Below are 9,387 nucleotides of genomic sequence, written 5' to 3'. Positions count from 1 at the left end.
TGAGCCATTTCACAATTGCCTTTCAAAACTGCAAGGTCTAGCCGACTAGATGCTTAAAAGTACAAAACTCCCTAGGCCCAGAGCCTACGGCCACACCACACTGAATGCGCCCGATCTCGGAAGCTAAGCAGGGTCGGGCCTAGTTAGTACCTGGATGGGAGACTGCCTGGGAATACCAGGTGCTGTAGGCTTTTTTGTGCTCCATGATTAGTAATTGCGCAACTTCTCAATTATTTTTCAAATTTGGTATGTTTCCAAAATAATTGTATCCCGTTTTATAGCGGAAATGTTGGACAACATCATGAGGGCTGGAGCTACCTTTTTACATAGAATTAGCATACAGGTAGTGTGTTCATGGGTAATAAATCGACTTTCACATGTAATGCAGTACAGAGAATATTGAGTCCTTCAAGAGGCATGAAAGAAAACCATTATTGTGTTGATTGTTCTCTCCACCTCCCTGCAACAGACACAGGATGGATGAATTAAAGTTATCCTACCAGACATAGGAGTCCTGAATGGGCCCACCAGTCTTATATATCTCGCCTGATCGAGCGTGGTATCATGTTGCAAGTGGCTGCATGGCTTAGCTTACTAAATGCAAATGCATAAGAGTAATATTCTTAGCATTCCTAGAGCCTACGGCCACACCACACTGAATGCACCTGATCTCGTCTGATCTCAGAAGTTAAGCAGTGTTAGGCCTAGTTAGTACCTGGATGGGAGACCGCCTGGGAATACCAGGTGCTGTAGGCTTTTTTGTGCTCCAAGTTCAGGAAGTGAGCCCTTTCTCAATTGCCTTTCAAAACTGCAAGGTCTAGCCGACTAGATGCTTAAAAGTACAAAACTCACTAGGCCCAGAGCCTACGGCCACACCACACTGAATGCGCCTGATCTCGTCTGATCTCAGAAGCTAAGCAGTGTTGGGCCTAGTTAGTACCTGGATGGGAGACCGCCTGGGAATACCAGGTGCTGTAGGCTTTTTTGTGCTCCAAGTTCAGGAAGTGAGCCATTTCTCAATTGCCTTTCAAAACTGCAAGGTCTAGCCGACTAGATGCTTAAAAGTACAAAACTCACAAGGCCCAGAGCCTACGGCCACACCACACTGAATGCGCACGATCTCGTCTGATCTCAGAAGCTAAGCAGTGTCGGGCCTCGTTAGTACCTGGATGGGAGACCGCCTGGGAATACCAGGTGCTGTAGGCTTTTTTGTGCTCCAAGTTCAGGAAGTGAGCCATTTCACAATTGCCTTTCAAAACTGCAAGGTCTAGCCGACTAGATGCTTAAAAGTACAAAACTCACTAGGCCCAGAGCCTACGGCCACACCACACTGAATGCGCCCGATCTCGGAAGCTAAGCAGGGTCGGGCCTAGTTAGTACCTGGATGGGAGACTGCCTGGGAATACCAGGTGCTGTAGGCTTTTTTGTGCTCCATGATTAGTAATTGCGCAACTTCTCAATTATTTTTCAAATTTGGTATGTTTCCAAAATAATTGTATCCCGTTTTATAGCGGAAATGTTGGACAACATCATGAGGGCTGGAGCTACCTTTTTACATAGAATTAGCATACAGGTAGTGTGTTCAGGGGTAATAAATCGACTTTCACATGTAATGCAGTACAGAGAATATTGAGTCCTTCAAGAGGCATGAAAGAAAACCATTATTGTGTTGATTGTTCTCTCCACCTCCCTGCAACAGACACAGGATGGATGAATTAAAGTTATCCTACCAGACATAGGAGTCCTGAATGGGCCCACCAGTCTTATATATCTCGCCTGATCGAGCGATGAGCGTGGTATCATGTTGCAAGTGGCTGCATGGCTTAGCTTACTAAATGCAAATGCATAAGAGTAATATTCTTAGCATTCCTAGAGCCTACGGCCACACCACACTGAATGCACCCGATCTCGTCTGGTCTCGGAAGTGAAGCAGTGTCAGGCCTAGTTAGTACCTGGATGGGAGACCGCCTGGGAATACCAGGTGCTGTAGGGTTTTTTGTGCTCCAAGTTCAGGAAGTGAGCCCTTTCTCAATTGCCTTTTAAAACTGCAAGGTCTAGCCGACTAGATGCTTAAAAGTACAAAACTTCCTAGGCCCAGAGCCTACGGCCACACCACACTGAATGCGCCTGATCTCGTCTGATCTCAGAAGCTAAGCAGTGTCGGGCCTAGTTAGTACCTGGATGGGAGACCGCCTGGGAATACCAGGTGCTGTAGGCTTTTTTGTACTCCAAGTTCAGGAAGTGAGCCATTTCTCAATTGCCTTTCAAAACTGCAAGGTCTAGCCGACTAGATGCTTAAAAGTACAAAACTCACAAGGCCCAGAGCCTACGGCCACACCACACTGAATGCGCCTGATCTCGTCTGATCTCAGAAGCTAAGCAGTGTCGGGCCTAGTTAGTACCTGGATGGGAGACCGCCTGGGAATACCAGGTGCTGTAGGCTTTTTTGTACTCCAAGTTCAGGAAGTGAGCCATTTCTCAATTGCCTTTCAAAACTGCAAGGTCTAGCCGACTAGATGCTTAAAAGTACAAAACTCACAAGGCCCAGAGCCTACGGCCACACCACACTGAATGCGCCTGATCTCGTCTGATCTCAGAAGCTAAGCAGTGTCGGGCCTAGTTAGTACCTGGATGGGAGACCGCCTGGGAATACCAGGTGCTGTAGGCTTTTTTGTACTCCAAGTTCAGGAAGTGAGCCATTTCTCAATTGCCTTTCAAAACTGCAAGGTCTAGCCGACTAGATGCTTAAAAGTACAAAACTCACAAGGCCCAGAGCCTACGGCCACACCACACTGATTGCGCCCGATCTCGTCTGATCTCGGAAGCTAAGCAGTGTCGGGCCTCGTTAGTACCTGGATGGGAGACCGCCTGGGAATACCAGGTGCTGTAGGCTTTTTTTGTGCTCCAAGTTCAGGAAGTGAGCCATTTCACAATTGCCTTTCAAAACTGCAAGGTCTAGCCGACTAGATGCTTAAAAGTACAAAACTCACTAGGCCCAGCGCCTACGGCCACACCACACTGAATGCGCCCGATCTCGGAAGCTAAGCAGGGTCGGGCCTAGTTAGTACCTGGATGGGAGACTGCCTGGGAATACCAGGTGCTGTAGGCTTTTTTGTGCTCCATGATTAGTAATTGCGCAACTTCTCAATTATTTTTCAAATTTGGTATGTTTCCAAAATAATTGTATCCCGTTTTATAGCGGAAATGTTGGACAACATCATGAGGGCTGGAGCTACCTTTTTACATAGAATTAGCATACAGGTAGTGTGTTCATGGGTAATAAATCGACTTTCACATGTAATGCAGTACAGAGAATATTGAGTCCTTCAAGAGGCATGAAAGAAACCCATTATTGTGTTGATTGTTCTCTCCACCTCCCTGCAACAGACACAGGATGGATGAATTAAAGTTATCCTACCAGACATAGGAGTCCTGAATGGGCCCACCAGTCTTATATATCTCGCCTGATCGAGCCTGATCGAGCGATGAGCGTGGTATCATGTTGCAAGTGGCTGCATGGCTTAGCTTACTAAATGCAAATGCATAAGAGTAATATTCTTAGCATTCCTAGAGCCTACGGCCACACCACACTGAATGCACCCGATCTTGTCTGATCTCGGAAGTTAAGCAGTGTCAGGCCTAGTTAGTACCTGGATGGGAGACCGCCTGGGAATACCAGGTGCTGTAGGCTTTTTTGTGCTCCAAGTTCAGGAAGTGAGCCCTTTCTCAATTGCCTTTTAAAACTGCAAGGTCTAGCCGACTAGATGCTTAAAAGTACAAAACTCACTAGGCCCAGAGCCTACGGCCACACCACACTGAATGCGCCTGATCTCGTCTGATCTCAGAAGCTAAGCAGTGTCGGGCCTAGTTAGTACCTGGATGGGAGACCACCTGGGAATATCAGGTGCTGTAGGCTTTTTTGTGCTCCAAGTTCAGGAAGTGAGCCATTTCACAATTGCCTTTCAAAACTGCAAGGTCTAGCCGACTAGATGCTTAAAAGTACAAAACTCACAAGGCCCAGAGCCTACGGCCACACCACACTGAATGCGTCTGATCTCGGAAGCTAAGCAGTGTCGGGCCTCGTTAGTACCTGGATGGGAGACCGCCTGGGAATACCAGGTGCTGTAGGCTTTTTTGTGCTCCAAGTTCAGGAAGTGAGCCATTTCGCAATTGCCTTTCAAAACTGCAAGGTCTAGCCGACTAGATGCTTAAAAGTACAAAACTCACTAGGCCCAGAGCCTACGGCCACACCACACTGAATGCGCCCGATCTCGGAAGCTAAGCAGGGTCGGGCCTAGTTAGTACCTGGATGGGAGACTGCCTGGGAATACCAGGTGCTGTAGGCTTTTTTGTGCTCCATGATTAGTAATTGCGCAACTTCTCAATTATTTTTCAAATTTGGTATGTTTCCAAAATAATTGTATCCCGTTTTATAGCGGAAATGTTGGACAACATCATGAGGGCTGGAGCTACCTTTTTACATAGAATTAGCATACAGGTAGTGTGTTCATGGGTAATAAATCGACTTTCACATGTAATGCAGTACAGAGAATATTGAGTCCTTCAAGAGGCATGAAAGAAAACCATTATTGTGTTGATTGTTCTCTCCACCTCCCTGCAACAGACACAGGATGGATGAATTAAAGTTATCCTACCAGACATAGGAGTCCTGAATGGGCCCACCAGTCTTATATATCTCGCCTGATCGAGCGTGGTATCATGTTGCAAGTGGCTGCATGGCTTAGCTTACTAAATGCAAATGCATAAGAGTAATATTCTTAGCATTCCTAGAGCCTACGGCCACACCACACTGAATGCACCTGATCTCGTCTGATCTCAGAAGTTAAGCAGTGTTAGGCCTAGTTAGTACCTGGATGGGAGACCGCCTGGGAATACCAGGTGCTGTAGGCTTTTTTGTGCTCCAAGTTCAGGAAGTGAGCCCTTTCTCAATTGCCTTTCAAAACTGCAAGGTCTAGCCGACTAGATGCTTAAAAGTACAAAACTCACTAGGCCCAGAGCCTACGGCCACACCACACTGAATGCGCCTGATCTCGTCTGATCTCAGAAGCTAAGCAGTGTTGGGCCTAGTTAGTACCTGGATGGGAGACCGCCTGGGAATACCAGGTGCTGTAGGCTTTTTTGTACTCCAAGTTCAGGAAGTGAGCCATTTCTCAATTGCCTTTCAAAACTGCAAGGTCTAGCCGACTAGATGCTTAAAAGTACAAAACTCACAAGGCCCAGAGCCTACGGCCACACCACACTGAATGCGCACGATCTCGTCTGATCTCAGAAGCTAAGCAGTGTCGGGCCTCGTTAGTACCTGGATGGGAGACCGCCTGGGAATACCAGGTGCTGTAGGCTTTTTTGTGCTCCAAGTTCAGGAAGTGAGCCATTTCACAATTGCCTTTCAAAACTGCAAGGTCTAGCCGACTAGATGCTTAAAAGTACAAAACTCACTAGGCCCAGAGCCTACGGCCACACCACACTGAATGCGCCCGATCTCGGAAGCTAAGCAGGGTCGGGCCTAGTTAGTACCTGGATGGGAGACTGCCTGGGAATACCAGGTGCTGTAGGCTTTTTTGTGCTCCATGATTAGTAATTGCGCAACTTCTCAATTATTTTTCAAATTTGGTATGTTTCCAAAATAATTGTATCCCGTTTTATAGCGGAAATGTTGGACAACATCATGAGGGCTGGAGCTACCTTTTTACATAGAATTAGCATACAGGTAGTGTGTTCATGGGTAATAAATCGACTTTCACATGTAATGCAGTACAGAGAATATTGAGTCCTTCAAGAGGCATGAAAGAAACCCATTATTGTGTTGATTGTTCTCTCCACCTCCCTGCAACAGACACAGGATGGATGAATTAAAGTTATCCTACCAGACATAGGAGTCCTGAATGGGCCCACCAGTCTTATATATCTCGCCTGATCGAGCGATGAGCGTGGTATCATGTTGCAAGTGGCTGCATGGCTTAGCTTACTAAATGCAAATGCATAAGAGTAATATTCTTAGCATTCCTAGAGCCTACGGCCACACCACACTGAATGCACCCGATCTCGTCTGGTCTCGGAAGTGAAGCAGTGTCAGGCCTAGTTAGTACCTGGATGGGAGACCGCCTGGGAATACCAGGTGCTGTAGGCTTTTTTGTGCTCCAAGTTCAGGAAGTGAGCCCTTTCTCAATTGCCTTTTAAAACTGCAAGGTCTAGCCGACTAGATGCTTAAAAGTACAAAACTTCCTAGGCCCAGAGCCTACGGCCACACCACACTGAATGCGCCTGATCTCGTCTGATCTCAGAAGCTAAGCAGTGTCGGGCCTAGTTAGTACCTGGATGGGAGACCGCCTGGGAATACCAGGTGCTGTAGGCTTTTTTGTACTCCAAGTTCAGGAAGTGAGCCATTTCTCAATTGCCTTTCAAAACTGCAAGGTCTAGCCGACTAGATGCTTAAAAGTACAAAACTCACAAGGCCCAGAGCCTACGGCCACACCACACTGAATGCGCCTGATCTCGTCTGATCTCAGAAGCTAAGCAGTGTCGGGCCTAGTTAGTACCTGGATGGGAGACGGCCTGGGAATACCAGGTGCTGTAGGCTTTTTTGTACTCCAAGTTCAGGAAGTGAGCCATTTCTCAATTGCCTTTCAAAACTGCAAGGTCTAGCCGACTAGATGCTTAAAAGTACAAAACTCACAAGGCCCAGAGCCTACGGCCACACCACACTGATTGCGCCCGATCTCGTCTGATCTCGGAAGCTAAGCAGTGTCGGGCCTCGTTAGTACCTGGATGGGAGACCGCCTGGGAATACCAGGTGCTGTAGGCTTTTTTTGTGCTCCAAGTTCAGGAAGTGAGCCATTTCTCAATTGCCTTTGAAAACTGCAAGGTCTAGCTGACTAGATGCTTAAAAGTACAAAACTCACTAGGCCCAGCGCCTACGGCCACACCACACTGAATGCGCCCGATCTCAGAAGCTAAGCAGGGTCGGGCCTAGTTAGTACCTGGATGGGAGACTGCCTGGGAATACCAGGTGCTGTAGGCTTTTTTGTGCTCCATGATTAGTAATTGCGCAACTTCTCAATTATTTTTCAAATTTGGTATGTTTCCAAAATAATTGTATCCCGTTTTATAGCGGAAATGTTGGACAACATCATGAGGGCTGGAGCTACCTTTTTACATAGAATTAGCATACAGGTAGTGTGTTCATGGGTAATAAATCGACTTTCACATGTAATGCAGTACAGAGAATATTGAGTCCTTCAAGAGGCATGAAAGAAACCCATTATTGTGTTGATTGTTCTCTCCACCTCCCTGCAACAGACACAGGATGGATGAATTAAAGTTATCCTACCAGACATAGGAGTCCTGAATGGGCCCACCAGTCTTATATATCTCGCCTGATCGAGCCTGATCGAGCGATGAGCGTGGTATCATGTTGCAAGTGGCTGCATGGCTTAGCTTACTAAATGCAAATGCATAAGAGTAATATTCTTAGCATTCCTAGAGCCTACGGCCACACCACACTGAATGCACCCGATCTCGTCTGATCTCGGAAGTTAAGCAGTGTCAGGCCTAGTTAGTACCTGGATGGGAGACCGCCTGGGAATACCAGGTGCTGTAGGCTTTTTTGTGCTCCAAGTTCAGGAAGTGAGCCCTTTCTCAATTGCCTTTTAAAACTGCAAGGTCTAGCCGACTAGATGCTTAAAAGTACAAAACTCACTAGGCCCAGAGCCTACGGCCACACCACACTGAATGCGCCTGATCTCGTCTGATCTCAGAAGCTAAGCAGTGTCGGGCCTAGTTAGTACCTGGATGGGAGACCGCCTGGGAATACCAGGTGCTGTAGGCTTTTTTGTACTCCAAGTTCAGGAAGTGAGCCATTTCTCAATTGCCTTTCAAAACTGCAAGGTCTAGCCGACTAGATGCTTAAAAGTACAAAACTCACAAGGCCCAGAGCCTACGGCCACACCACACTGAATGCGCCCGATCTCGTCTGATCTCGGAAGCTAAGCAGTGTCGGGCCTCGTTAGTACCTGGATGGGAGACCGCCTGGGAATACCAGGTGCTGTAGGCTTTTTTGTGCTCCAAGTTCAGGAAGTGAGCCATTTCTCAATTGCCTTTCAAAACTGCAAGGTCTAGCTGACTAGATGCTTAAAAGTACAAAACTCACTAGGCCCAGAGCCTACGGCCACACCACACTGATTGCGCCCGATCTCGTCTGATCAAGGAAGCTAAGCAGTGTCGGGCCTAGTTAGTACCTGGATGGGAGACCACCTGGGAATACCAGGTGCTGTAGGCTTTTTTGTGCTCCAAGTTCAGGAAGTGAGCCATTTCACAATTGCCTTTCAAAACTGCAAGGTCTAGCCGACTAGATGCTTAAAAGTACAAAACTCACTAGGCCCAGAGCCTACGGCCACACCACACTGAATGCGCCCGATCTCGGAAGCTAAGCAGGGTCGGGCCTAGTTAGTACCTGGATGGGAGACTGCCTGGGAATACCAGGTGCTGTAGGCTTTTTTGTGCTCCATGATTAGTAATTGCGCAACTTCTCAATTATTTTTCAAATTTGGTATGTTTCCAAAATAATTGTATACCGTTTTATAGCGGAAATGTTGGACAACATCATGAGGGCTGGAGCTACCTTTTTACATAGAATTAGCATACAGGTAGTGTGTTCATGGGTAATAAATCGACTTTCACATGTAATGCAGTACAGAGAATATTGAGTCCTTCAAGAGGCATGAAAGAAAACCATTATTGTGTTGATTGTTCTCTCCACCTCCCTGCAACAGACACAGGATGGATGAATTAAAGTTATCCTACCAGACATAGGAGTCCTGAATGGGCCCACCAGTCTTATATATCTCGCCTGATCGAGCCTGATCGAGCGATGAGCGTGGTATCATGTTGCAAGTGGCTGCATGGCTTAGCTTACTAAATGCAAATGCATAAGAGTAATATTCTTAGCATTCCTAGAGACTACGGCCACACCACACTGAATGCACCCGATCTCGTCTGATCTTGGAAGTTAAGCAGTGTCAGGCCTAGTTAGTACCTGGATGGGAGACCGCCTGGGAATACCAGGTGCTGTAGGCTTTTTTGTGCTCCAAGTTCAGGAAGTGAGCCCTTTCTCAATTGCCTTTTAAAACTGCACGGTCTAGCCGACTAGATGCTTAAAAGTACAAAACTCACTAGGCCCAGAGCCTACGGCCACACCACACTGAATGCGCCTGATCTTGTCTGATCTCAGAAGCTAAGCAGTGTTGGGCCTAGTTAGTACCTGGATGGGAGACCACCTGGGAATACCAGGTGCTGTAGGCTTTTTTGTGCTCCAAGTTCAGGAAGTGAGCCATTTCACAATTGCCTTTCAAAACTGCAAGGTCTAGCCGA

At 47.1% G+C, this 9,387-nt stretch overlaps 22 non-coding genes and 9 pseudogenes across 22 annotated transcripts; all 31 read left to right on the top strand.

Moving 5' to 3' along the window:
* Positions 1-82: 82 nt before the first annotated feature.
* Positions 83-191, top strand: LOC138457085 (5S ribosomal RNA; annotated as a pseudogene).
* Positions 192-637: 446 nt separating this feature from the next.
* Positions 638-756, top strand: LOC138460958 (5S ribosomal RNA). Its single transcript, XR_011263609.1, has one exon. It is a non-coding gene; the product is annotated as a 5S ribosomal RNA (ribosomal RNA).
* A 106-nt stretch (positions 757-862) lies between these two features.
* LOC138458137 (5S ribosomal RNA) lies at positions 863-981 on the top strand. Its single transcript, XR_011262363.1, has one exon. It is a non-coding gene; the product is annotated as a 5S ribosomal RNA (ribosomal RNA).
* A 106-nt stretch (positions 982-1,087) lies between these two features.
* Positions 1,088-1,206, top strand: LOC138455116 (5S ribosomal RNA). The gene has a single exon (XR_011261759.1). It is a non-coding gene; the product is annotated as a 5S ribosomal RNA (ribosomal RNA).
* Positions 1,207-1,312: 106 nt separating this feature from the next.
* Positions 1,313-1,421, top strand: LOC138457084 (5S ribosomal RNA; annotated as a pseudogene).
* A 453-nt stretch (positions 1,422-1,874) lies between these two features.
* On the top strand, positions 1,875-1,993 carry LOC138454979 (5S ribosomal RNA). The gene has a single exon (XR_011261630.1). It is a non-coding gene; the product is annotated as a 5S ribosomal RNA (ribosomal RNA).
* A 106-nt stretch (positions 1,994-2,099) lies between these two features.
* On the top strand, positions 2,100-2,218 carry LOC138455558 (5S ribosomal RNA). The gene has a single exon (XR_011262009.1). It is a non-coding gene; the product is annotated as a 5S ribosomal RNA (ribosomal RNA).
* A 106-nt stretch (positions 2,219-2,324) lies between these two features.
* LOC138455546 (5S ribosomal RNA) lies at positions 2,325-2,443 on the top strand. The gene has a single exon (XR_011262008.1). It is a non-coding gene; the product is annotated as a 5S ribosomal RNA (ribosomal RNA).
* Positions 2,444-2,549: 106 nt separating this feature from the next.
* LOC138455534 (5S ribosomal RNA) lies at positions 2,550-2,668 on the top strand. Its single transcript, XR_011262007.1, has one exon. It is a non-coding gene; the product is annotated as a 5S ribosomal RNA (ribosomal RNA).
* Positions 2,669-2,774: 106 nt separating this feature from the next.
* LOC138463005 (5S ribosomal RNA) lies at positions 2,775-2,893 on the top strand. Its single transcript, XR_011265591.1, has one exon. It is a non-coding gene; the product is annotated as a 5S ribosomal RNA (ribosomal RNA).
* Positions 2,894-3,000: 107 nt separating this feature from the next.
* On the top strand, positions 3,001-3,109 carry LOC138457083 (5S ribosomal RNA; annotated as a pseudogene).
* A 463-nt stretch (positions 3,110-3,572) lies between these two features.
* LOC138464630 (5S ribosomal RNA) lies at positions 3,573-3,691 on the top strand. Its single transcript, XR_011267207.1, has one exon. It is a non-coding gene; the product is annotated as a 5S ribosomal RNA (ribosomal RNA).
* Positions 3,692-3,797: 106 nt separating this feature from the next.
* Positions 3,798-3,916, top strand: LOC138461687 (5S ribosomal RNA). Its single transcript, XR_011264294.1, has one exon. It is a non-coding gene; the product is annotated as a 5S ribosomal RNA (ribosomal RNA).
* Positions 3,917-4,022: 106 nt separating this feature from the next.
* LOC138457967 (5S ribosomal RNA) lies at positions 4,023-4,131 on the top strand (annotated as a pseudogene).
* A 106-nt stretch (positions 4,132-4,237) lies between these two features.
* LOC138457081 (5S ribosomal RNA) lies at positions 4,238-4,346 on the top strand (annotated as a pseudogene).
* Positions 4,347-4,792: 446 nt separating this feature from the next.
* On the top strand, positions 4,793-4,911 carry LOC138460957 (5S ribosomal RNA). Its single transcript, XR_011263608.1, has one exon. It is a non-coding gene; the product is annotated as a 5S ribosomal RNA (ribosomal RNA).
* A 106-nt stretch (positions 4,912-5,017) lies between these two features.
* LOC138458015 (5S ribosomal RNA) lies at positions 5,018-5,136 on the top strand. Its single transcript, XR_011262342.1, has one exon. It is a non-coding gene; the product is annotated as a 5S ribosomal RNA (ribosomal RNA).
* A 106-nt stretch (positions 5,137-5,242) lies between these two features.
* LOC138455115 (5S ribosomal RNA) lies at positions 5,243-5,361 on the top strand. Its single transcript, XR_011261758.1, has one exon. It is a non-coding gene; the product is annotated as a 5S ribosomal RNA (ribosomal RNA).
* Positions 5,362-5,467: 106 nt separating this feature from the next.
* Positions 5,468-5,576, top strand: LOC138457080 (5S ribosomal RNA; annotated as a pseudogene).
* A 453-nt stretch (positions 5,577-6,029) lies between these two features.
* On the top strand, positions 6,030-6,148 carry LOC138465105 (5S ribosomal RNA). Its single transcript, XR_011267679.1, has one exon. It is a non-coding gene; the product is annotated as a 5S ribosomal RNA (ribosomal RNA).
* A 106-nt stretch (positions 6,149-6,254) lies between these two features.
* Positions 6,255-6,373, top strand: LOC138455521 (5S ribosomal RNA). Its single transcript, XR_011262005.1, has one exon. It is a non-coding gene; the product is annotated as a 5S ribosomal RNA (ribosomal RNA).
* Positions 6,374-6,479: 106 nt separating this feature from the next.
* On the top strand, positions 6,480-6,598 carry LOC138465042 (5S ribosomal RNA). Its single transcript, XR_011267618.1, has one exon. It is a non-coding gene; the product is annotated as a 5S ribosomal RNA (ribosomal RNA).
* A 106-nt stretch (positions 6,599-6,704) lies between these two features.
* LOC138463004 (5S ribosomal RNA) lies at positions 6,705-6,823 on the top strand. Its single transcript, XR_011265590.1, has one exon. It is a non-coding gene; the product is annotated as a 5S ribosomal RNA (ribosomal RNA).
* A 107-nt stretch (positions 6,824-6,930) lies between these two features.
* On the top strand, positions 6,931-7,039 carry LOC138458541 (5S ribosomal RNA; annotated as a pseudogene).
* Positions 7,040-7,502: 463 nt separating this feature from the next.
* LOC138461474 (5S ribosomal RNA) lies at positions 7,503-7,621 on the top strand. Its single transcript, XR_011264090.1, has one exon. It is a non-coding gene; the product is annotated as a 5S ribosomal RNA (ribosomal RNA).
* A 106-nt stretch (positions 7,622-7,727) lies between these two features.
* Positions 7,728-7,846, top strand: LOC138455510 (5S ribosomal RNA). Its single transcript, XR_011262004.1, has one exon. It is a non-coding gene; the product is annotated as a 5S ribosomal RNA (ribosomal RNA).
* Positions 7,847-7,952: 106 nt separating this feature from the next.
* Positions 7,953-8,071, top strand: LOC138462167 (5S ribosomal RNA). Its single transcript, XR_011264770.1, has one exon. It is a non-coding gene; the product is annotated as a 5S ribosomal RNA (ribosomal RNA).
* Positions 8,072-8,177: 106 nt separating this feature from the next.
* On the top strand, positions 8,178-8,296 carry LOC138455423 (5S ribosomal RNA; annotated as a pseudogene).
* A 106-nt stretch (positions 8,297-8,402) lies between these two features.
* On the top strand, positions 8,403-8,511 carry LOC138457078 (5S ribosomal RNA; annotated as a pseudogene).
* Positions 8,512-8,974: 463 nt separating this feature from the next.
* On the top strand, positions 8,975-9,093 carry LOC138454294 (5S ribosomal RNA). The gene has a single exon (XR_011260979.1). It is a non-coding gene; the product is annotated as a 5S ribosomal RNA (ribosomal RNA).
* A 106-nt stretch (positions 9,094-9,199) lies between these two features.
* Positions 9,200-9,318, top strand: LOC138462609 (5S ribosomal RNA). Its single transcript, XR_011265203.1, has one exon. It is a non-coding gene; the product is annotated as a 5S ribosomal RNA (ribosomal RNA).
* Positions 9,319-9,387: the final 69 nt, after the last annotated feature.

This window comes from Ambystoma mexicanum, chromosome 4p (assembly GCF_040938575.1).
Source record: "Ambystoma mexicanum isolate Mex_15411 chromosome 4p, UKY_AmexF1_1, whole genome shotgun sequence".
NCBI classification, from domain to species: Eukaryota; Metazoa; Chordata; class Amphibia; order Caudata; family Ambystomatidae; genus Ambystoma; species Ambystoma mexicanum.
This window is presented reverse-complemented; position numbering and strand designations above follow the sequence as displayed.